Source organism: Equus przewalskii, chromosome 14, assembly GCF_037783145.1.
Source record: "Equus przewalskii isolate Varuska chromosome 14, EquPr2, whole genome shotgun sequence".
Taxonomy (NCBI): Eukaryota; Metazoa; Chordata; class Mammalia; order Perissodactyla; family Equidae; genus Equus; species Equus przewalskii.
Window position 1 is genome coordinate 61,405,284 of NC_091844.1, and position 13,548 is coordinate 61,418,831.

At 36.3% G+C, this 13,548-nt stretch overlaps 1 long non-coding RNA gene across 1 annotated transcript; it reads left to right on the forward strand.

Moving 5' to 3' along the window:
• The first annotated feature begins 2,460 nt into the window (after nucleotides 1-2,460).
• On the forward strand, nucleotides 2,461-9,925 carry LOC139075636 (uncharacterized). Its single transcript, XR_011526244.1, has 4 exons — nucleotides 2,461-2,628; nucleotides 6,671-6,839; nucleotides 8,541-8,669; nucleotides 9,872-9,925. It is a non-coding gene; the product is annotated as an uncharacterized lncRNA (long non-coding RNA).
• The last annotated feature ends 3,623 nt before the right edge of the window (nucleotides 9,926-13,548 follow it).

Consider the following 13,548-nt stretch of genomic DNA (forward strand, 5'->3'; position numbering starts at 1 on the left):
CACCAGGCCAGCCCTGACTCTTGATTTTTTCACTCTAAAATAAAGACATTCAGTGACATAGAGAAAAATTGCCATAACTTATTTAATCAAAGTTAGAGTAGCCAGAGCTAAGAGGAAAATCTTAACCAGACCTTCTAGAACTATGCTTTTCTTGAATGTATTCCACATGGAGTCAGATGAGTCCAGCACTCCTGGACACAGTTAGACCCAAGAGATCAAGAAGAGTGAACAAGAGAGCAAGCGTTGTGAGGGAGGGCCATGCATAATCAGTGTTTTTCAACATATTAACTCATCCAATAGAACGCTATAGCCTAAGATTCTACCCACTTCACCAATTGAGTAAGCCACCTCTTTGTCTCATGGAGAGGAGCCAATGACGGCACTGAAATTGGACTGGTAACATTAATGAAAATTCTGCCCCTACCTGAGAGTAAAGGGGAGTCATCTTAAGGTAGCAAGAGATTGGAGAAAGAGATTCTTCTTTTGGAGTGATTGAATATGAGAATTGAGGGGGAGAGATGGCCAGAGATGACTCCACATTTCTTCCTTGACAAACTGAGTAGAAAGTGGATCATTCAAGAGACAAGAATTTATTGTCAAAAACGTTAAGTAATTAGGGACTTTGGTCTCTGTTTGTCACTAGAGAATTTATTCTGCCATCTGGAACAATCTCTCAGAGCCCAGAGAAGTGGTTGGCAGACTTCCCAATACTCAGTAAAGAGAGGTTACAGCCTTCACATTTTAATTTTATAGGTATTATCTTTAATAAGTAATATTACATTCTGGTTTTCAGAAGTAGTTTACTTGCTGTAGTTTTCCTGATCAGCTCTGTCCCAGGTTACTTATAAAGAGCTCTATGCTAATAAGAAAACAAACTAACATTCTCCAGTGGAATCAAACACTGAAAGAAACTTTTTAATGAGAAATGAAAATTATTAAACTTCTAGGATCCTTCGAAATAGTAAAAAAAAATACCATTTAATGTAAGGAACTTTCTAAATTATTCTTTTAATCCAACTACTTATTTCTACTTGCCTGTTATCGTGAATTAAGATGTGTAATTGTTTACTTATTTTTCTCTTCCAATTATTGCTCAGTAACTGAACTGAATAGTCCATATTTCACTCATTCCTCTATCCCCATCACCTGGTACAATAATAAGCCTATCATTTGGTTGAATTATCCCTACTATGACAAGACACTGCTGGAGGATATTTATAATTTTAAATAAATTTCACACTGAATTTTAACCACATTTCACATGTCACAATGGTGCATATGGGTCATGGAGCCTGTGACTCTTACAATAAATATCTTTATCTAAATTCTGATTCTTCTTTCCCTACATTCTGGACTCAGGTTAACACTTTAGCCAGGACTCTTAAAAATATTTTGCTCTTTAATTCATTCAACAATTGTCAATTGTCTTCTCTGTGCTAGGCTTTGTACTACATGCTGCAGATTCAAAGGTGAATACTGAACCTGAGCTTGTCCATATCGGGGGGTAGGCCTTATAGTTTAATAAGAGGGAGACATGTAAAAAATAAATGCTGTAGAATGTAACCCATGCCAAGTTAATCACTTTAGAACATAGTTCAGTCTCAAAGGAGAGAGCAATCAATTTGAAATGAGAAAATAGTCAGAAAAAAATCTCACAGAGTAGGTAAATTTCATCCCAATTGTTGGATAAAAGTTAATAATAACTTATAAATAAAAGTTAATGTTAGGGATAAGAGAGAGAGAGGGGTGATGATATATTAGGAAAAGTGTTATGGAAAATGATTTCTACCTCCAGGGCTTACTAATTTGATAATTGGATGGTTCCTGTCAATCTTCTAAGATTTGATATGTTTTATGAAGTTACGGGCCATATCTATCTTGCTTGCTATGGTATCTTTAGTGTTTCTACCACAGTGTTCTAAATATATGTTCAGTGCATATTTGTTCAATGGTAGCCGAATGAATGAATGCATGACTTAATTTCATATACATTAGGATCTCTAGTACCACTTTGTTCCTTCACACTTTTGTGTTTCTTGATCTTTCTCTACTAATTATGATGTTTGCTGTATCCATCTCTCCTTTCCGTCTTCTTACTACTTCAACTTGTCTTTCCATTTTGTCATCTTGGATCTAGCAAGAAGTACAACTCATAGATACAATAAGGGCATGACTGTCCCATGAATATGTTAGCATAGTTTCTGAAATGCGTTAAAAAGTTTTATTCGTTTTCTTCTATGACTACCCTTGCTCTGATCACTGCCCAGCAGCTTGCAAAGAGAATCTGACAAGTTCTGGCAGTTCCTCTTTCAACCTAGTAGTAAAGGTAAGTAGCACTGGTTCAGTTTACCTATTGCTTAATTGGTTCACTGTCCCATGATGATTGTATTAGTTTCCTGTGGCTGCTCTAACAAATTTCCAAAAACTTGGCGGCTTAAAATACCATTTATTCTCTTACAGTGCTGAAGGCCAGAAGTCTGAAATCATTTTCACTGGCCCCAAATCACCGTGTCAGCAGGACTGTGCTCCTCTCAGAGTCTCTAGAGGAGAATCCCTTCCTTGCCTTTTCCAGCTCCTCGGGGCTTCCAGCTTTTCTTGGCCCATGGCTGCATCTCTCCAATCTTCAAGGTCAGCATCTTCAATTCTCTCTCTGCTTTATCTTCACATTTAAATAAAAACAGTACATTTATTACTTTAGAAAATTCAAATATATAAAAAGTTAAAAATGATGAAGGAAAGTCTCTCATATTCCCAATTTTTTTATTCCAAATGTAACGACTATTAAGATTCTTGTGATTCATTCCAGAGAAATAAATTGCATATATTCTTGGCTATGCTTCTGTGTATGTGTAAGGAAATATAGATAGTATGTAGATATTAAACAGCTTTATTTCATTATGATTTACATATCATAAAATTTATTAAGTCTAAGTATACAGTTAAATGATTTTAGTAAATGTATAGAGTTGTACATCCACTACCACAATCCAGTCTTTTAATATTTCCATCAACTCAAAGTGTTCTCTTGATCCAATTTTCAGTTAACCACCACTCCCAACCATAGCCCTAAGAAACCATTTGTCTGCTTTCTGTCTCTATAAATTTATCTTTTCTAGACTTTCTATATCAATGTAATCATATGATACATAATCTTCTGTACTTGGCTTCTCTCTCTTAAAATAATATTTTTCAGGTTTATCCAAGTTGTAACATGTATCAGTAGCTCATTCATTTTAAATGCTGAACAGTATTCCAATGTATGGAAATACCACATTTTTAAAATTTATTCACAAGTTGATAATTTACCTTATTTCCACTTTTTGGCTACTGTAAATAAGTGCTGCTGTGCTAGTGTACATGTTTTTGTATAGACATGTTTTTATTTCTTTTTGGAGACATTTATATTCCTGGAATTTATGCTTAAAAATAACATTTAAAGACTAATATTGAATATATTTTTTTCAAGTAACAAATATATTTGTAGAGGCTAACATGTGCCAGGTATTTTTTAGGTCTTGGGCTACAGCGATGAAGAAAACAGATAAAATTTGCTCTCATAGAACTCCCTTTCTGGTGTGGGGAGACTAACAAAGAATAGACATACAAGTAAATAATGTTGTATATGTATTTTCTTTCTTCTTTTTCTTCTCCCCAAAGCCCCCCTGTACTTAGTTGTATATTCTAGTTGTGAGAACCTCTGGTTGTGCTATCTGGGGCAGAACCTCAGCGTGGCCTGGTGAGCAGTACCATGTCCATGCCCTGCATCCGAACTGGTGAAACCCTGGGCGGCTGAAGCTGAGTTTGTGAACTTAACCACTCGGCCACAGAGCCAGCGCCTAAAAATAACATTTAAAGATAATATTGAATATATTTTTTTCAGAGTAATAAATATATTTGTAGAGGCTAACATGTACCTGGCATTTTTTTAAGTCTTGGGGTGCAGCAATGAAGAAAAGAGATAAAATCTGCTCTCATAGAGCTTCCTTCCTGGTGTGGGGAGACTAGCAAAGAATAGAACATGCAAATAAATCACGTTATATTTTAAAAGTCAGTTATTATGGAGAAAGATAAAATCAAGAATGGAGAAAGTATTTGTATGGGAAGATTGTGGCGGTGAATGCAAATTTTTAAAATTAGCATTCTTAGGAAAAAACACCTGTGTAAAAATCATTTGTCCAGAATTCTGGAATGGGGTATTGCATTTAATTTATCATATAAAATATGACTTTAACAATTTTTGGATAATTATTTAATTAATATAGCTCATTTGCAAAATGATTCCATTTGGTCTAATGTACTGAATATATTAAATGCTTAGTGTTAATGGGGTGAAAAAAAGAAAGTAAAGACAAAAGCAAAGATAATCAATATATATGGAAAAAGAATGTAAACTATAATGGAATGCTTATGTATGATGTATTACAAATTTCACTCAAACCTTTCTAAAAGCAAATCCAGCCATTTACTCAGAGTATTTTTAGCAGTATTTGTACCAAGGCTCATTGTGATTATGAGTACAGTAGCATGAACACCATCTTCAGAATACTTGGTTTTCTTTACATTTGAAAGTGTTTCAACTTGCCCAGTGAGTTTCTTCATTTCCAGTCTCAACCAATTCCAGAGGAAGAAATAAGAATTTCCTATATTTGAAATGAGAAAATAACAAGATTTTTGCGAATGCTTTTATTTGCAAACCCAAGCAAAAATTTTAGCACTCTATTTAAAACAACTTCTGGCAAAGTGTATCCATTTCCTTATTTAAAAATAAAGCTTATTTTTATAATCATAAGATTAAACTTTATTATTTTTGAATATCTATAAATTGCATAAATTTATAAAGAGTGAAAGCAGAATGTAAATTCCATGATCCAAAGACAGGGCTATTAATACTTACACATTTTCACCTAATTCTTTTTTTTTTTTTTTTTTTAAGGAGTGGCACCTTGGCTAACAACTGTTGCCAATCTTCCCTTTTTTTTTTTTTTTTTAAGGATTGGCACCTGGGCTAACAACTGTTGCCAATCTTTTTTTTTTTTTCTGCTTTATTTCCCAAACCCCCCTGCTACATAGTTGTATATCTTAGTTGCAAGTCCTTCTAGTTGTGGGATGTGGGACGCCGCCTCAACGTGGCCTGATGAGCCGTGCCATGTCCGCGCCCAGGATCCGAACCCTGGGCCGCTGCAGTGGAGCGCGCGAACTTAACCACTCGGCCATGGAGGCAGCCTCTTCACCTAATTCTTGACCTATGTATATTTTGCAAGATTCATACTTTAGTAAATACTCAATTTTGTAAACTGCCACTGACCCCAAAGTTATAAGATTTTCTCAGAGATGTAATAATTCATTCTAAACCCATTATTAACTGAATCCTATTGTGTCCTGTGATTATATGATAATCTGTTTTATTATTCTCCTACTTGGGACTAATTAGGTTACTTTTATAGATAATTTTACTGGGAGCATGTTTGTACTAAACTATGTTTGGAGTTATGAGTTATATTAGAGGATAGTTTATCACACAAACAATCACATAGGCAAAGAATAGAAATATTTCAAGACCTTGATATACATTTGCCAAAGTTTTTCCCAAAAATCTTATATCTATTTAGATTCTTGTCAGTAGATATATGGACCACTTATCTTTAAGACTCTCAAGAGGTTTGAAAATTTAACTTTGTTTACTATTTTGCTTTGGGCATCTGATACAACATTGATAGAAATTAAGAACCTATGATACAGGAGGCTATATATAAAGATACAAATGTATATAATATAAAGGCAATACATTAGCATAATATATTAAGTTGTATCTGAAATTAAGTATGTAACTGGAGAATTGAGGAAAGGTCCAACAGAGGTAAATCAGCTTTCGTGAATTTTTCCTGGAGAGAAGTTGCATCAGGATCTAGGCTGAATATTTCTCTGAAGTAGATTCCAGGTTGGTGGCTGAGAAATAAAAACAGGGAAAACGATAGAGATTGAGAAAGTTGAAAGTACAGAAATTATAGAAATTCCTAGAGTGAAACAATCAGCTAATGTAACGGCATTTAAAGACCCTAACCCTGGGAGGAGGCAAGGAATCCTTTGAGGTGATAAGACAGATTCCTGAAGAATTTAATTATATCACTATTGATGAACAGAAACTTTACTTTTGAAATTCAACTGGATCTTCTGACACCAAAACAGCTGACATTCAAACGGAACTGGCCTCTCTTCACCCCCTCATAAAAAAATCTCACAAGCCACGATTTGGTTATTTGCCATAAGGCAAATTTTAAAAATGTCTGTGAAACCAAATTAGACAACTTCTTAATAAAACCTGTGTGCCAGTGACAAAGTCAACATTCTAAATTAGGAGAAAGAAGAAACAATTTCTACTATACCTTAGAAAAATTAAATTGGATAAAAGCAGTGTCATAGAGTTGTTTAGAAACTCCAAGGAGCTGAATAAAGAGAATTTCAACATAAAAATTGATTTCTGTAAGTTGTTGTATATGTTAACTACTTAGAATATATTTTCTACTATGAATAATGCTACTAATCATGGTTGATAAACCAGGATAGTCTGCAAAAACATTTAATTCCCAGAAGAAAAAGAATGTTATGCTGGATCTTTTAGCAATATCTTGTTAATATAACCAAGTCAATTTCTTCTTTTTTTTAATCTCAGTCACACCAATGGATGGAAAGGAAGACCACTGGATAAAAGCAGCGAAGAAAACGGCATCGCGAATAGGATTTAAGATCAACAAAGCTGGGAAATGAACAGAAAGATATGGAAAGCCTTCATTGGTCTTCATCACTGCTGCTAAGCTGACAGATAATTGAATAACTTTTAGGTATTTTCTCCAGATTGCAAACACCGTTTTTATTTCTCTGTGTGTGTGAGTGTTCGTGAGGAAAGCTGTGTCTAAATTAGAGTGAGATATTTGAATGAAGATTTGTCTGTATGCAGTCATGCGTCTTAACGACAGGGATACATTCTGAGAAATGCATTGTTAGGTGATTGACTCGTTGTGTAAACATCACGGAGTGGGCTTACACAAACCTAGACGGTATAGCCTACTACATACCTAGACTACATGGTATTAATCTTATGGGACTACTGTCATATGGTCCATAATCGAAACATCATTACGCGGTGTGTTACTGTAGATGTTTTATGGATATAAGGAGAATTTGGGGGTGATAAAAGAGTAATAATAGTAGTTTGTCTGCTTTTTTCCCGTTATTACCAAAGTGCCACTACAACGTTTTGAATTATATTTTATTGCTAAGCATGCTGATTTATTTTCTGATTATTAACATCTTACTGAAAAAGTCAGGGACACGATGACCTCATAAAACACTTGTAAGGTACATTTTTCAGTGAATTATGATGTAATTGCTCCACAGTTGACACAAATATATCTTCACGTTAGTCTAACAAATCTTACAGCTTCCGTTATTTGGCTTTTGAATTATCCCAGCCATTAAATACAGAAGTCGAATTTATTCCCCAAAGATCTCTAACTAAAAACGTTTTCTATGATTCTAAATGTAGAAACATAGGTGAACTGAGAAGAACTTTACAATGAGAGTTGTCAGGAACTGACTCATGTCAGCCTAGTCTGTACCCCCAGTTTCTGAGTTCCACTTTACTATTCAGCTAGAGTGAATCTGGAATTTGTGCATGAATCTGTGAGCGAATGAGGGTCACGTGTTAACTATGCATGGCATGTGTGTATTTAGGGAAGTTACAATTTGACATTTTGCTTAGATGGCTTTTAGTATGTGTCTTCCTCTGTCAAACACAAAACACAAAAGCCTTTGGATTTATTTGAAACAAGGGGCAATGCTTAAGAACAAGTAGTGAATTGGAAGGAACGTAGAATTTCAAGTTAAGCTGGAAGACACTGACCACTCGTGTGACTTTAGGTGGTTATTTAAACAGTCTGAAGCTCAAGGTCCTATTGACTTCACAACACCTTGTGGAAGTTAAGGAGGCAAGTGTGCACAGCTCCTGCGGTGCCGTAAATTTGGTGCCATCCTTGACCTCCTTTCTTTCTGTCCTAGTACTGCACCTTATGCCATACAATTTGCACCTTAGCCCTTTAGAAAATTTTGCTTCCTAATGATTTTATTCTTCATGGTTCCTGAAAATCTACCCGCAACTCCTCAAGCTCTTTTAGGCAAATTGTCACCTCCTTTATCCTCTTCACAGGATAGGCAAAATTCAACAATGTCATATACTTCTGCTTCTTTACAATTTGCTTGTTTTTATGGGAACAAGAGGCATTTGCCCTGGAAGATGACTCTTGGAGGATTCCTGCCTCAAGTAAGAGAGTCAAGACATTTTTTCCTGTTGTTAATTTCTACTTAGTATCCTAAATAATTATTTACATCCCACAGTGTCATCTGCAGAATGTTGGTAGGTAGAATGCCATATTGTGCTCCCTTGCTCCCTTCCCGTGAGAAGTATCTTAAATATAGTTCTGGAGATATAGAATGCTTTGCTCAATTGAAAAAGATGTGTGTATTGATCACCCATTATGTTTCAGTCACTGTGCTGGGTTGGAAGGACACAAACATAAAGATTCCCTATACTCTCCAAGATTGCTTTCACGATCAGACAGACCTACTACATAGCAGTTACAGTGCAATGTGAAGAAATGCCTGCAATCTGACAGGTACGTGTTGAAATGTGCTTAAGGAAGGGTTCACCCAAGGGGTAAAATTTAAGCTCCTAATTAAGTTAGAGTTTGCCTTTCAAAGGCTGGGTTGGGTAGGGAGATAATTGCATTTCAGTCAGAGGAAAGAAATGACATGTGTAAAGGTAAGGAGCCAGGAATGAGTCTGGCATTTCCCAGGGATGACAGTTAGTTCAGCATCAGCAGAGCCTAGGATGTGTGTGGGAGAAGGGTGGAAGATTAAATCTGACAGATAGGCAGCAGCTGCAACATGACGGGGAGTCTATGAGACTTTTATAGTAGAAAATTTACTTGATCAGATTTGCATTTTAGAAATAGCACTCCGGAGGCAGTGCTTGTGGAGGATGAATTCTAAGGAGTCAACTCTGAAGTTAAAGAGTCCATTTTCTGGGCTATTGCAATAGTCTCCAGGCAAAAGATAACAAAGGATGCAGAACACATAAAGAGAAGGGCCCAGGTGTGGGTGGTGGTTGTCCACACTGATTAAGATCATGTACTTGAGAAGCATATTGCTTCAGTTATATGTTTAACCTTTCTAATTTTCTGTTTTCTCATTTGTGAAATGGAGATTATGCTACTTACCCTACAGAGTTGTGGAAAAAATTGAGCAAGATAGTGTATGTAAACTACTGAATAGTAACTAGCAAACTATGTGTTTTCAATAAGTGGTACTTAAGTGATAGTATACAATGTATTGTTTTGTACTTGAATAGAGAGGAGAATGAGGAAGAAGAAATTGCCAAGATATCTACCACTTACTTATAGAAAAGCAGGTTGCAAGGGGGATGGCTTCAATTTTGGACATGTTTAGTTTGAATTTCCTTGAGACAATCGGGTAGAGATGTCCCATAGACATCTGGATATGTGGGTTGTGGAATGCGTAATACTAATCTGAGGGCACTATCTTGAGGAGCGCTTATTCCTCCATTCCTCACCCTCCATAGAGAGGAAGGGGATTCCATTTTTATGAAGGAACAGTATTAGAAGGGCACATCCAGCCCTCTCTTTACTCATTCCTCCAAGTAGGATGGAATGAGAAATGGGAACCCAGTAAGAAGCGTAGCTCAGATCCTTCCTTCTTCTCTTCTCTTTCTCCCTTTATTCTCTCTCTTTCTCTCTCTCTCATACTGACAGTGGTCCACAAGTGCTTATATTTTTTCTGCTTCTGTTTTTTTCATTAGGTCTTCTGCACAGTGGGGATGCTTGGGGTCTCTGATTGTTCTACTTGTAACTGGGTGAGTAAATTCAATTCAAGGTGAGAAAAAACAGGGAGCCCAATTTAAACTCTGGGCCAAGCTGCTTCAGTATTCCAAATTTACCAGCAACACCACTGAGAGTTTGCTCCTTAACTAACTCCTGGAGATATTTCACTTTTTTCTTCTATAACTGAATAGGACAATTTGTGATTTAACCTTTCAAGTCCCCAAAAAGGCATGGATGTGGGAGTCATCAGTATAAATATGAGGATGCAAGAAGTTGTGGGTGTGAATGAAATTGATCAAAGAGAATTTTAGGAACTGAGAAGAAGAGAGGTAGAAGATGAGAGCATTTGCCTATAGGAGATAGGCAGGGCCTGCAGAAGTGAGGAGAAAGAGTGTCAAGGAAGTATGAGAGCTGAGAATGAGAACCAGTCTTCTGGCATCGTAACAGTTTAATCCAGATTCTGGTTAAAAACAAAATCTGTCGATATGATGCACCACATTAACAAAATGGAGAATAAAACCCACATGATCATCTCAGTAGATGCAGAGAAATCATTTGACAAGATACAGCATCCATTTATGATAAAATCTCTAAATAAAATGGATAATAAGGAAAATACCTCAATGTAATAAAGGCCATATATGACAAACCCACAGCAAATATCATTCTCAACGGAGAAAAACTGAAATCTACCCTTTAAGAACAGGAACCAGACAAGGATGCCCACTGTCACCATTCTTATTTAACATAGTATTGGAAGTCCTAGCCAGAGCAATCAGGCAAGAAAAAGAAATAAAAGGGATCCTATTGGAAAAGAAGTGAAACTGTCACTCTTTGCAGATGACATGATTTTACATATAGAAAACCCTAAAGAATCCACTAAAAAACTTTTAGAAATAATAAATCAATACAGTCAAGTCACATGATACAAAATAAACATACAAAAATCGGTTGCATTTCTAAACACTAACAACGAAGTAGCAGAAAGAGAAATTAAGAATACAATCCCATTTACAATTGCAACAAAAAGAATGAAATACCGAGGAATAAACTTAACCAAAGAGGTGAAAGATCTGCACACTGAAAACTATAAAACATTGTTGAAAGAAATCGAAGAAGACACAAAGAAATGCAAAGATATTCTGCGCTCTTGGATTGGAAGAATTAACATAGGTAAAATGTCCATACTTCCTAAAGCAATGTATAGATTCAACGCAATCCCTATTAAAGTTGCAACAACATTTTTCACAAACAAAGAATCCTAAAATTTATATGGAACAACAAAAGACCCCGAATAGCCAAAGGATTCCTGAGAAAAAAGAACAAAGCTGGAGGTATCACACCCCCTGATTTCAAAATATACTACAAAGCCCTAGTAACCAAAACAGCATGGTACTGGCACAAAAACAGACACACAGATTAATGGAACAGAATCGAGAGCACAGAAATAAACCCACAAGTGTATGGACAGCTAATATTCGACAAGGGAGTCAAGAGCACATGATGGAGAAAGGAGAGTCTCTTCAATAAATGGTGTTGGGGAAACTGGACAGCCACATGCAAAAGAATGAAAGTAGACCATTACCTTACACCATGCACAAAAATCAACTCAAAATGGATTGAAGACTTGAATATAAGACCCCAAACCATGAAACTTCTAGAAGAAAACATAGGTAGTACGCTCTTTGACATCAGTCTTAGCAGCGTATTTTCAGTACCATGTCTGAATGAGCAAGGGAAACAAAAGAATAAATGAACAAATGGGACTACATCAAACTAAAAACTTCTGCACAGCAAAGAAAACCATCAACAAAACGAAAAGACAACCTAACAATTGGGAGAAGATATTTGCAAACCATATATCAGATAAGGGGTTAATATCCAAAATATGCAAAGAACTCATACATCTCAACAACAAAAAACCAGCAATACAATTAGAAAATGGGCAAAAGATCTGAACAGAGATTTCTCCAAAGAAGATATACAGATGGCCAAGAGGCACATGAAAAGATGTTCAACATCATTAACTATCAGGAAAATGCAAATCAAAACTACAATGAGGTATCACCTCACTTTGGTCAGAATGGCTATAATTAACAAGACAGGAAACAAAAAGTTTTGGAGAGGATGTGGAGAGAAGGGAACTCTCATACACTGCTGGTGAGAGTACAAACTGGTGCAGCCACTATGGAAAGCAGTATGGAGTAACCCATAAAATTAAGAATAGATCTACCATATGATCCAGCTATTCCACTGCTGGGTATTTATCCAAAGAACGTGAAAATATGAATGCATAAAGATACATGCTCCCACCATGTTCATTGCAGCATTATTCACAATAGCCAAGACTTGGAAGCAACCTAGGTGCCCATCAAGGGACAAATGGATAAAGAAGATGTGGTATATATACACAATGGAATACTACTCAGCCATAAGAAATGATGAAATCTGACCATTTGTCACAACATGGATGGACCTTGAGGGTATTATGCTGAGAGAAATAAGTCAGAGGAAGAAAATCAAATACAGTATGATCTCATCATAAGTAGAAGATAAAAACAATGACAAACAAACGCATAGCACCAGAGATTGGATTGGTCTTTACCATAGGGGAAGGGGAGAGGGGGGAGGGCAAAAGAGGTGATTAGGCTCACCTGTGAGGGGATGGACTATAATTGGTTTTTGGGTGGTGAACATGATGCAATCTACACAGAATTTGAAATATATTATGATGTACATCTGAAAGCTATATAATGTTATAATCCAATGTTACTGCAATAAAAAAAATAAAATAAAATAAACCCCAAACAGACAAAAACAACAACAATGGCATGTCATGTCAAAGAGGGGTCTACTATTGCAACACCTAATACCTCATTATCCTAACACACATTCAAAGATTAAAGTCCCAGGAAGAGAGAGAGGCTAAAATATGGTAAAAAGTTATCACTACTTGGTTTGGAGTGGATAACGGGCAATCAGAGCATCATATCCCTTCAAGAAGTGCCCACCACACCCTGTACTATAACACTTCTGTGCTCCATTCAAAGACGAGTGTGTATCTATGGACTTATCACAGCCTCTGGACATCCACAAGGACTGAATTAAGTTTGCCATAATGTCACTTACTGAGTTAGCACTCTCTGTTTCATTGGACAAACGTGAAAAAGACATATGATCATTAAAATATAAATTATAACCATCTAGGACAGTCTGAGGGAAAAAACCCAGCAAAAATAGCAGCAACGGTGACAAGAATGGGTTGATTTTAGAGCTGGTGTAAAGGAATGGTTTATGAAATCCTGTAAAATTACTCTTACGTTATATGTAAATAAAATTCCTCAACACACTTGGCTAAAGCCAGATTGCTCGAGACACTGAACAAGGACAGCCAGATTCACTCCGAGACAAGTGAAGTGGAAGCCTCTCTTCAAAAGACTCATCTCATCCACTTTAGGGAATAAATGAATCTTCGAGTGCTTTATTGAGAGAGGGAAACTAGGAAAAATGGTGGAAAACAAAACTGCCAATTTAATAGTGATGTCTCTGAGAAGTAGAAAGAAGGCGGTAAGCTCCCATATGTGGACTTTCTCTTTCCATATGGAAACATCGAAACCTCTCATTAATCTTTACCCAGGCTGCATCCTTTCTTTGT